Source organism: Pseudophryne corroboree, unplaced genomic scaffold (genome assembly GCF_028390025.1).
Source record: "Pseudophryne corroboree isolate aPseCor3 unplaced genomic scaffold, aPseCor3.hap2 scaffold_1234, whole genome shotgun sequence".
Taxonomy (NCBI): Eukaryota; Metazoa; Chordata; class Amphibia; order Anura; family Myobatrachidae; genus Pseudophryne; species Pseudophryne corroboree.
Window position 1 is genome coordinate 106,748 of NW_026967860.1, and position 11,377 is coordinate 118,124.

Consider the following 11,377-nt stretch of genomic DNA (forward strand, 5'->3'; position numbering starts at 1 on the left):
CTGTATAATGTCCCATTCCCAGCAGTCACCTCTCCAGTCATCACCCAGACACATCCCCTGGTGTCACTGTATAATGCCCCATTCCCAGCAGTCACCACCCAGATATGTCCCCCAGTGTTACTGTATAATGTCCCATTCCCAGCAGTCACCTCTCCGGTCATCACCCAGACACATCCCCTGGTGTTACTGTATAATGTCCCATTCCCAGCAGTCACCTCTCCAGTCATCACCCAGACACATCCCCTGGTGTTACTGTATAATGTCCCATTCCCAGCAGTCACCTCTCCAGTCACCACCCAGACACGTCCCCAGTGTTACTGTATAATGCCCAATTCCCAGCAGTCACCTCTCCAGTCATCACCCAGACATGTCCCCTGGTGTTACTGTATAATGCCCCATTCCCAGCAGTCACCTCTCCAGTCATCACCCAGACACGTCCCCTGGTGTTACTGTATAATGTCCCATTCCCAGCAGTCACCTCTCCAGTCATCACCCAGACACGTCCCCCGGTGTTACTGTATAATGCCCCAGTCCCAGCAGTCACCTCTCCAGTCATCACCCAGACACGTCCCCCGGTGTTACTGTATAATGCCCCAGTCCCAGCAGTCACCTCTCCAGTCATCACCCAGACACATTCCCCGGTGTTACTGTATAATGCCCAATTCCCAGCAGTCACCTCTCCAGTCATCACCCAGACACATCCCCTGGTGTTACTGTATAATGCCCCATTCCCAGCAGTCACCTCTCCAGTCATCACCCAGACACATCCCCTGGTGTTACTGTATAATGCCCCATTCCCAGTAGTCACCACCCAGATACGTCCCCCATTGTGACTCTATAATGCCCCATTCCCAGCAGTCACCACCCAGATACGTCCCCCAGTGTTACTGTATAATGTCCCATTCCCAGCAGTCACCTCTCCGGTCATCACCCAGACACATCCCCTGGTGTTACTGTATAATGTCCCATTCCCAGCAGTCACCTCTCCAGTCATCACCCAGACATGTCCCCTGGTGTTACTGTATAATGTCCCATTCCCAGCAGTCACCTCTCCAGTCATCACCCAGACACATCCCCTGGTGTCACTGTATAATGCCCCATTCCCAGCAGTCACCACCCAGATACGTCCCCCAGTGTTACTGTATAATGTCCCATTCCCAGCAGTCACCTCTCCGGTCATCACCCAGACACATCCCCTGGTGTTACTGTATAATGTCCCATTCCCAGCAGTCACCTCTCCAGTCATCACCCAGACATGTCCCCTGGTGTTACTGTATAATGCCCAATTCCCAGCAGTCACCTCTCCAGTCATCACCCAGACATGTCCCCTGGTGTTACTGTATAATGCCCCATTCCCAGCAGTCACCTCTCCAGTCATCACCCAGACACATCCCCTGGTGTTACTGTATAATGTCCCATTCCCAGCAGTCACCTCTCCAGTCATCACCCAGACACGTCCCCCGGTGTTACTGTATAATGTCCCATTCCCAGCAGTCACCTCTCCAGTCATCACCCAGACACGTCCCCCGGTGTTACTGTATAATGCCCAATTCCCAGCAGTCACCTCTCCAGTCATCACCCAGACATGTCCCCTGGTGTTACTGTATAATGCCCCATTCCCAGCAGTCACCTCTCCAGTCATCACCCAGACACATTCCCCGGTGTTACTGTATAATGCCCAATTCCCAGCAGTCACCTCTCCAGTCATCACCCAGACACATCCCCCGGTGTTACTGTATAATGTCCCATTCCCAGCAGTCACCTCTCCAGTCATCACCCAGACACGTCCCCTGGTGTTACTGTATAATTCCCCATTCCCAGCAGTCACCTCTCCAGTCATCACCCAGACACGTCCCCTGGTGTTACTGTATAATGCCCCATTCCCAGCAGTCACCTCTCCAGTCATCACCCAGACACATCCCCTGGTGTTACTGTATAATACCCCATTCCCAGCAGTCTCCTCTCCAGTCATCACCCAGACACATCCCCCGGTGTTACTGTATAATGTCCTATTCCCAGCAGTCACCTCTCCAGTCAGCAGCTTAATGATCTTGTTAGGGAGTTCCAGGATCTTCTGGTCAATGTGTCAGTGAGTGAGGTGGAGGCACCGTGATGGGGCTCTGGGTCCTGCGCAGTCCTCCTGACACACGGGGATGGCTGCTCGGTGTCTCACACTCGCCGGATGTCTTCTTCACTATTGCGTAACCCTGCGAAATGGGGGAGACATTACTGTAAATACTCACAGATCTCCTCATCTCCCCTGTATTATTACTATAGATATAAGTGATTTCACTGTGACGCTCCCAGATCCCCTCACCTCCCCAGTCATGTCCCTGTATTATTACTATAGATATAAGTGATGTCACTGTGACACTCCTAGACCCCCCTCACGTCCCTGTATTATTACTACTGTGCCAATAGACACACTCATCCCAACCCACACAGTGCACCTGTCCTGTAACGGGCACACTTACCTCTGCATTATGGTTACCTCCTTTCTACTCAATGCACCTACCAGACACACACGAGGGACGTGCGATGAGGTACATTTATCAGGAGGCACTGGCTAGTACCAGAGACAGATTTACACACAATATATGAGCCCAAGGATTACACACAGGAGCAGAGGTATATACACGTGGGCATTATACACAGGTGCAGAGGTATATACACGTGGGCATTATACACAGGTGCAGAGGTATACACACGTGGGCATTAGACACAGGTGCAGAGGTATACACACGTGGGCATTAGACACAGGTGCAGAGGTATACACACGTGGGCATTAGACACAGGTGCAGAGGTATACACACGTGGGCATTAGACACAGGTGCAGAGGTATACACACGTGGGCATTATACACAGGTGCAGAGGTATACACACGTGGGCATTATACACAGGTGCAGAGGTATACACACGTGGGCATTATACACAGGTGCAGAGGTATACACACGTGGGCATTAGACACAGGTGCAGAGGTATACACACGTGGGCATTAGACACAGGTGCAGAGGTATACACACACGTGGGCATTAGACACAGGTGCAGAGGTATACACACACGTGGGCATTAGACACAGGTGCAGAGGTATACACACACGTGGGCATTAGACACAGGTGCAGAGGTATACACACACGTGGGCATTATACACAGGTGCAGAGGTATACACACGTGAGCATTAGACACAGGTGCAGAGGTATACACACGTGGGCATTAGACACAGGTGCAGAGGTATACACACGTGGGCATTAGACACAGGTGCAGAGGTATACACACGTGGGCATTAGACACAGGTGCAGAGGTATACACACGTGGGCATTATACACAGGTGCAGTGGTATACACACGTGGGCTATATACACAGGTGCAGAGGTATACACACGTGGGCATTATACACAGGTGCAGAGGTATACACACGTGGGCATTATACACAGGTGCAGAGGTATACACACGTGGGCATTATACACAGGTGCAGAGGTATACACACGTGGGCATTATACACAGGTGCAGAGGTATACACACGTGGGCATTATACACAGGTGCAGAGGTATACACACGTGGGCATTAGACACAGGTGCAGAGCTATACACACGTGGGCATTATACACAGGTGCAGAGGTATATACACGTGGGCATTATACACAGGTGCAGCATTATATACACGTGGGCATTATACACAGGTGCAGAGGTATACACACGTGGGCATTAGACACAGGTGCAGAGGTATACACACGTGGGCATTATACACAGGTGCAGTGGTATATACACGTGGGCTATATACACAGGTGCAGAGGTATACACACGTGGGCATTAGACACAGGTGCAGTGGTATATACACGTGGGCATTATACACAGGTGCAGCGGTATACACACGTGGGCATTAGACAGGTGCAGCGGTATACACACGTGGGCATTAGACACAGGTGCAGCGGTATACACACGTGGGCATTATACACAGGTGCAGAGGTATACACACGTGGGCATTATACACAGGTGCAGCGGTATACACACGTGGGCATTATACACAGGTGCAGAGGTATACACACGTGGGCAAAATACACAGGTGCAGAGGTATACACACGTGGGCATTATACACAGGTGCAGAGGTATATACACGTGGGCATTATACACAGGTGCAGAGGTATATACACACGTGGGCATTAGACACAGGTGCAGTGGTATATACACGTGGGCATTATACACAGGTGCAGAGGTATATACACACGTGGGCATTATACACAGGTGCAGAGGTATATACACGTGGGCATTAGACACAGGTGCAGAGGTATATACACGTGGGCATTAGACACAGGTACAGAGGTATATACACGTGGGCATTAGACACAGGTACAGAGGTATATACACGTGGGCATTAGACACAGGTACAGAGGTATATACACGTGGGCATTAGACACAGGTGCAGTGGTATATACACGTGGGCATTAGACACAGGTACAGAGGTATATACACGTGGGCATTAGACACAGGTGCAGTGGTATATACACGTGGGCATTATACACAGGTGCAGTGGTATATACACGTGGGCATTATACACAGGTGCAGAGGTATACACACGTGGGCATTATACACAGGTGCAGAGGTATACACACGTGGGCATTAGACACAGGTGCAGAGGTATACACACGTGGGCATTAGACACAGGTGCAGAGGTATACACACGTGGGCATTATACACAGGTGCAGAGGTATACACACGTGGTCATTATACACAGGTGCAGAGGTATACACACGTGAGCATTATACACAGGTGCAGAGGTATACACACGTGGGCATTATACACAGGTGCAGAGGTATACACACGTGGGCATTATACACAGGTGCAGAGGTATACACACGTGGGCATTATACACAGGTGCAGAGGTATACACACGTGGGCATTATACACAGGTGCAGAGGTATATACACGTGGGCATTATATACAGGTGCAGAGGTATATACACGTGGGCATTATACACAGGTGCAGAGGTATACACACGTGGGCATTAGACACAGGGGCAGAGGTATACACACGTGGGCATTAGACACAGGTGCAGAGTTATACACACGTGGGCATTATACACAGGTGCAGAGGTATACACACGTGGGCATTATACACAGGTGCAGCGCTATACACACGTGGGCATTATACACAGGTGCAGAGGTATACACACGTGGGCATTAGACACAGGTGCAGAGGTATACACACGTGGGCATTATACACAGGTGCAGAGGTATACACACGTGGGCATTATACACAGGTGCAGAGGTATATACACGTGGGCATTATACACAGGTGCAGAGGTATACACACGTGGGCATTAGACACAGGTGCAGAGGTATACACACGTGGGCTATATACACAGGTGCAGAGGTATACACACGTGGGCATTAGACACAGGTGCAGAGGTATACACACGTGGGCATTAGACACAGGTGCAGAGGTATATACACGTGGGCATTAGACACAGGTGCAGAGGTATATACACGTGGGCATTAGACACAGGTGCAGAGGTATATACACGTGGGCATTAGACACAGGTGCAGAGGTATATACACGTGGGCATTAGACACAGGTGCAGAGGTATATACACGTGGGCATTAGACACAGGTGCAGAGGTATATACACGTGGGCATTAGACACAGGTACAGAGGTATATACACGTGGGCTATATACACAGGTGCAGAGGTATACACACGTGGGCATTATACACAGGTGCAGAGGTATATACACGTGGGCATTATACACAGGTGCAGTGGTATATACACGTGGGCATTAGACACAGGTGCAGTGGTATATACACGTGGGCATTAGACACAGGTGCAGAGGTATACACACGTGGGCATTATACACAGGTGCAGAGGTATATACACGTGGGCATTATTGAAACGACAGCTGACTGCCGGGGGGGGGGGGGGGGAGAACGACGACAGGTGACGGCCAGGGGGGGGGGGGGGGGGGGACGGGACACGACAGGTGACGGCCATGGGGGGGGGGGGGGGGGGGGGGACACGCCAGGTGACAGTCAGGGGGGACGGCAGGTGATGAAAAGGGGGTGGCAGGAGAGGAAGATGTGTCAGGGTACAGCCAGGCAGATGCAGGAGTGGCAGGTGATGAGTAGGGGGCTGCAGGTGAGGCAGCAGGGTACAAGCAGGAGAGCCAGGTGACGGACATGTGGGTGGCAGGAGATGCAGGTGGTGAAAGATGACGGGCAGGGGGTGGTAGAAGAGGCAATGGAGGAAAGGTACAGGCAGAGAGGCACAGGTAAGACAGGCGGGTGGCAGGTGAAAGACAGCGGGTGATAGTAGAGGCAGGTTACAGGCAGGAAAGTGGCAGGTGATGGGCAGGGGGGTGGTAGGAAAGGCAGGTGGTGGCAGGTGACAGACAGGGGGTGGTAGAAGAGGCAGGGGCAGCAGGAGTGTCAGGCAACTGGCAAGCAGCTGCAGACGACTGGCAGGGTACAGGACAGGGTGGTAGGGTATAGACTGAGGACGACAGGTGGTGGCAAGAGAGGCGGGTGACAGACGGGGTGGCAGGGGGTGGTAGGGTACAGGCAGGGGGTGGCAGGAGAGGTGGGTGACAGGCAGCGGGTGGCAGGAAAGGCGGGTGACAAACAGGAAGTGGCAGATGACATGCAAGGGATGGCATAAGAGGTGGGTGACATGCAGGGGGTGGCAGGAGAGGAAGGTGACATACAGGGAGGGGCAGATGACAAGCAGTGGATGGCATGAGAAGTGGGTGACAGACAGGAGGTGGTAAGGTACAGGACGGGGTGGTAGGGTATAGACTGGGGGCGGCAGGAGAGGCGGGTGGCAGGGTACAGGCAGGAGGTGGAAGGAAAGGTGGGTGACAGGCAGCGAGTGGCAGGGGGAGGCAGATGACATGCAGGGGGTGGCATGAGAGGTGGGTGACAGGCAGGGGCTGGCAGCAGAGGGGAGTGACATACAGGGAGTAACAGATGACAGGCAGCGGGAGGCAGATGACATGTAGGGGATGGCATGAGAGGTGGGTGACAGGCAGGGGCGTCAGCAGAGGCGGGTGACATACAGGGAGTAACAGATGACAGGCAGGGGATGGCATGAGAGGTGGGTGACAGGCAGGAGTGGCAGGGTAGAGGCAGGGGGTGGCAGGAGAGGCGGGTGACAGACGGGGTGGTAAGGTACAGGCAGGGGGTAGCAGGTGACAGGCAGGGGGCAGCAGGTGAGGAGGCATTCGGAGAGTGTCAGGGGCATTAGGAGAATGTCAGGGGCGGCAGGTGAGGGGGCATTAGGAGAATGTCAGGGGCGGCAGGTGAGGGGGCATTAGGAGAATGTCAGGGGCGGCAGGTGAGGGGGCATTAGGAGAATGTCAGGGGCGGCAGGTGAGGGGGCATTAGGAGAATGTCAGGGGCGGCAGGTGAGGGGGCATTAGGAGAATGTCAGGGGCGGCAGGTGAGGGGGCATTAGGAGAATGTCAGGGGCGGCAGGTGAGGGGGCATTAGGAGAATGTCAGGGGCGGCAGGTGAGGGGGCATTAGGAGAATGTCAGGGGCGGCAGGTGAGGGGGCATTAGGAGAATGTCAGGGGCGGCAGGTGAGGGGGCATTAGGAGAATGTCAGGGGCGGCAGGTGAGGGGGCATTAGGAGAATGTCAGGGGCGGCAGGTGAGGGGGCATTAGGAGAATGTCAGGGGCGGCAGGTGAGGGGGCATTAGGAGAATGTCAGGGGCGGCAGGTGAGGGGGCATTAGGAGAATGTCAGGGGCGGCAGGTGAGGGGGCATTAGGAGAATGTCAGGGGCGGCAGGTGAGGGGGCATTAGGAGAATGTCAGGGGCGGCAGGTGAGGGGGCATTAGGAGAATGTCAGGGGCGGCAGGTGAGGGGGCATTAGGAGAATGTCAGGGGCGGCAGGTGAGGGGGCATTAGGAGAATGTCAGGGGCGGCAGGTGAGGGGGCATTAGGAGAATGTCAGGGGCGGCAGGTGAGGGGGCATTAGGAGAATGTCAGGGGCGGCAGGTGAGGGGGCATTAGGAGACTGTCAGGGGCGGCAGGTGAGGGGGCATTAGGAGACTGTCAGGGGCATCAAGTAAGGGGGCATTAGGAGAATGTCAGGGGCATCAAGTAAAGGGGCATTAGGAGAATGTCAGGGGCAGCAGGTGAGGGGGCATTAGGAGAATGTCAGGGGCAGCAGGTGAGGGGGCATTAGGAGAATGTCAGGGGCAGCAGGTGAGGGGGCATTAGGAGAATGTCAGGGGCAGCAGGTGAGGGGGCATTAGGAGAATGTCAGGGGCAGCAGGTGAGGGGGCATTAGGAGAATGTCAGGGGCAGCAGGTGAGGGGGCATTAGGAGAATGTCAGGGGCAGCAGGTGAGGGGGCATTAGGAGAATGTCAGGGGCAGCAGGTGAGGGGGCATTAGGAGAATGTCAGGGGCAGCAGGTGAGGGGGCATTAGGAGAATGTCAGGGGCAGCAGGTGAGGGGGCATTAGGAGAATGTCAGGGGCAGCAGGTGAGGGGGCATTAGGAGAATGTCAGGGGCAGCAGGTGAGGGGGCATTAGGAGAATGTCAGGGGCAGCAGGTGAGGGGCATTAGGAGAATGTCAGGAGCAGCAGGTGAGGGGGCATTAGGATAACGCAGGGGAAGCAGGTGAGGGGCCATTAGGAGAATGTCAGGGGCAGCAGGTGTGGGGGCATTAGGATAATGTCAGGGGCAGCAGGTGAGAGGGCATTAGGACAATGTCAGGGGCAGCAGGTGAGAGGGCATTAGGACAATGCCAGGGGCAGCAGGTGAGGGGGCATTAGGAGATTGTAGGGAATGCAGGTGAGGGGGTATTAGGAGAATGTCAGTGGCAGGAGAGAGGGTATTAGGAGAGGATGGGGGCAGGAGAGAGGGTATTAGGAGAGGATGGGGGCAGGAGAGGGGGTATTAGGAGAGGATGGGGGCAGGAGAGGGGGTATTAGGAGAGGTTGGAGGCAGGAGAGGGGGTATTAGGAGAGGTTGGGGGCAGGAGAGGGGGTATTAGGAGAGGTTGGGGGCAGGAGAGGGGGTATTAGGAGAGGTTGGGGGCAGGAGAGGGGGTATTAGGAGAGGTTGGGGGCAGGAGAGGGGGTATTAGGAGAGGGGGTATTAGGAGGATTTGGGGCAGTAGAGGGGGTATTAGGAGAGAATGGGGGCATTAGGAGAGGTGGGGGCAGGAGAGGGGGTATTAGGAGAGGTGGGGGCAGGAGAGGGGGTATTAGGAGAGGTGGGGGCAGGAGAGGGGGTATTAGGAGAGGATGGGGGCAGGAGAGGGGGTATTAGGAGAGGATGGGGGCAGGAGAGGGGGTATTAGGAGAGGTTGGGGGCAGGAGAGGGGGTATTAGGAGAGGTTGGGGGCAGGAGAGGGGGTATTAGGAGAGGTTGGGGGCAGGAGAGGGGGTATTAGGAGGACTTGGGGCAGGAGAGGGGGTATTAGGAGGACTTGGGGCAGGAGAGGGGGTATTAGGAGGACTTGGGGCAGGAGAGGGGGTATTAGGAGGACTTGGGGCAGGAGAGGGGGTATTAGGAGGACTTGGGGCAGGAGAGGGGGTATTAGGAGAGGTTGGGGCAGGGGAGGGGGTATTAGGAGAGGTTGGAGGCAGGAGAGGGGCGATTGGGGGCAGGAGAGGGGGTATTAGGAGAGGTGGGGGCAGGAGAGGGGGGTATTAGGAGAGGTTGGGTCAGGAGAGGGGGGTATTAGGAGAGGTTGGGGTCAGGAGAGGGGCGATTGGGGGCAGGAGAGGGGGTATTAGGAGAGGTTGAAGGCAGGGTATTAGGAGAGGTTGGGGGCAGGATAGGGGGGTATTAGGAGAGGATGGGGGCAGGAGAGGGGGTATTAGGAGAGGATGGGGGCAGGAGAGGGGGTATTAGGAGAGGATGGGGGAAGGAGAGGGGGTATTAGGAGAGGATGGGGGAAGGAGAGGGGGTATTAGGAGAGGATGGGGGAAGGAGAGGGGGTATTAGGAGAGGATGGGGGAAGGAGAGGGGGTATTAGGAGAGGATGGGGGAAGGAGAGGGGGTATTAGGAGAGGTGGGGGCAGGAGAGGGTATTAGGAGAGGATGGGGCAGGAGAGGGGGTATTAGGAGGACTTGGGGCAGGAGAGGGGGTATTAGGAGAGGTTGGGGCAGGGGAGGGGGTATTAGGAGAGGTTGGAGGCAGGAGAGGGGCGATTGGGGGCAGGAGAGGGGGTATTAGGAGAGGTTGAAGGCAGGGTATTAGGAGAGGTTGGGGGCAGGAGAGGGGGGTATTAGGAGAGGATGGGGGCAGGAGAGGGGGCATTAGGAGAGGTGGGTGGGGCAGGAGAGGGGGTATTAGGAGAGGATGGGGCAGGAGAGGGGGTATTAGGAGAGGATGGGGGCAGGAGAGGGGGTATTAGGAGAGGATGGGGGCAGGAGAGGGGGTATTAGGAGAGGATGGGGGCAGGAGAGGGTATTAGGAGAGGTGGGGGCAGGAGAGGGGGTATTAGGAGAGGTGGGGGCAGGAGATGGGGTATTAGGAGAGGTGGGGGCAGGAGAGGGGGTATTAGGAGAGGTTGGGGGCAGGAGAGGGGGTATTAGGAGATGTTGGGGGCAGGAGAGGGGGGTATTAGGAGAGGATGGGGCAGGAGAGGGGGTATTAGGAGAGGATGGGGCAGGAGTGGGGGTATTAGGATAGGTTGGGGCAGGAGAGGGGGTATTAGGAGAGGATGGGGCAGGAGAGGGGGTATTAGGAGAGGTGGGGGCAGGAGACAGGTGGGATGAGGGGACATTACCTGGAGGATAAGGCAGCAGCTCACACCCTGTGTACCGGAAGTGGGCGGGGCGGAATTTCCGTGGGATCAGCATAACGCATAGGATTATGGGTAGTGACTACCACGGTAACTCATCAACCAGGAGCAGCCCCGCCCACTCACTGCTTATAGGCCGCAGCTTCCAGTCACTATCACACTCAGCCCCGCCCTTACTCCCTCTCATAGGCCGCAATACTGCGTCACTCATTTACCTCCAGCCCCGCCCACTCATTGCCCATTGGATGCAGCGTCTCGTCACACAACAACCTCTCCCTGCCCGCCCACTCTCCCGCCCATTGGCCACCGTATCCTATCACTCTCCTGTCCATTGGCCGTGGCCACGCCCACTCACCTGCTCATAAATCGCAGCTTCCAGTCAGTTACCTCCAGTCCCGCCCTCTCTCCCTCTCATAGGTCGCAATGCCCCGTCACTCAACTACCTCCAGCTCCGCCCACAGCACGCAGTTTCGCGTCACTCAGCCATCATTAGCCCCGCCTACTCTCTGGCCCCGCCTCCCTGTTACGTCATTATCAGAGCTCAGACTCATTCCCATTTCCCACAAGGCAGCAGGAGCAGAGAGCAGCCATTGCTGTGTCTGGCAGCAGGTAATGATATTATTATT

General features: G+C 55.3%; 1 protein-coding gene across 2 annotated transcripts in view; it reads right to left on the reverse strand.

The window, feature by feature from the left end:
• The window catches only part of LOC134993038 (zinc finger protein 345-like), a 65,346-nt gene extending 54,489 nt beyond the window's left edge, over positions 1 to 10,857 (reverse strand). The window contains exons 1-2 of one of the 2 annotated variants that reach the window (XM_063950832.1): positions 10,737 to 10,857; positions 2,027 to 2,207 (exon numbers count right to left, since the gene is read on the reverse strand). The gene's annotated coding sequence lies outside the window, so the exon portion shown is untranslated. The remainder of the gene's footprint in view (positions 1 to 2,026; positions 2,208 to 10,736) is intronic. The other variant, XM_063950831.1, reaches the window with a different exon arrangement.
• Between the last annotated feature and the right edge of the window lie 520 nt (positions 10,858 to 11,377).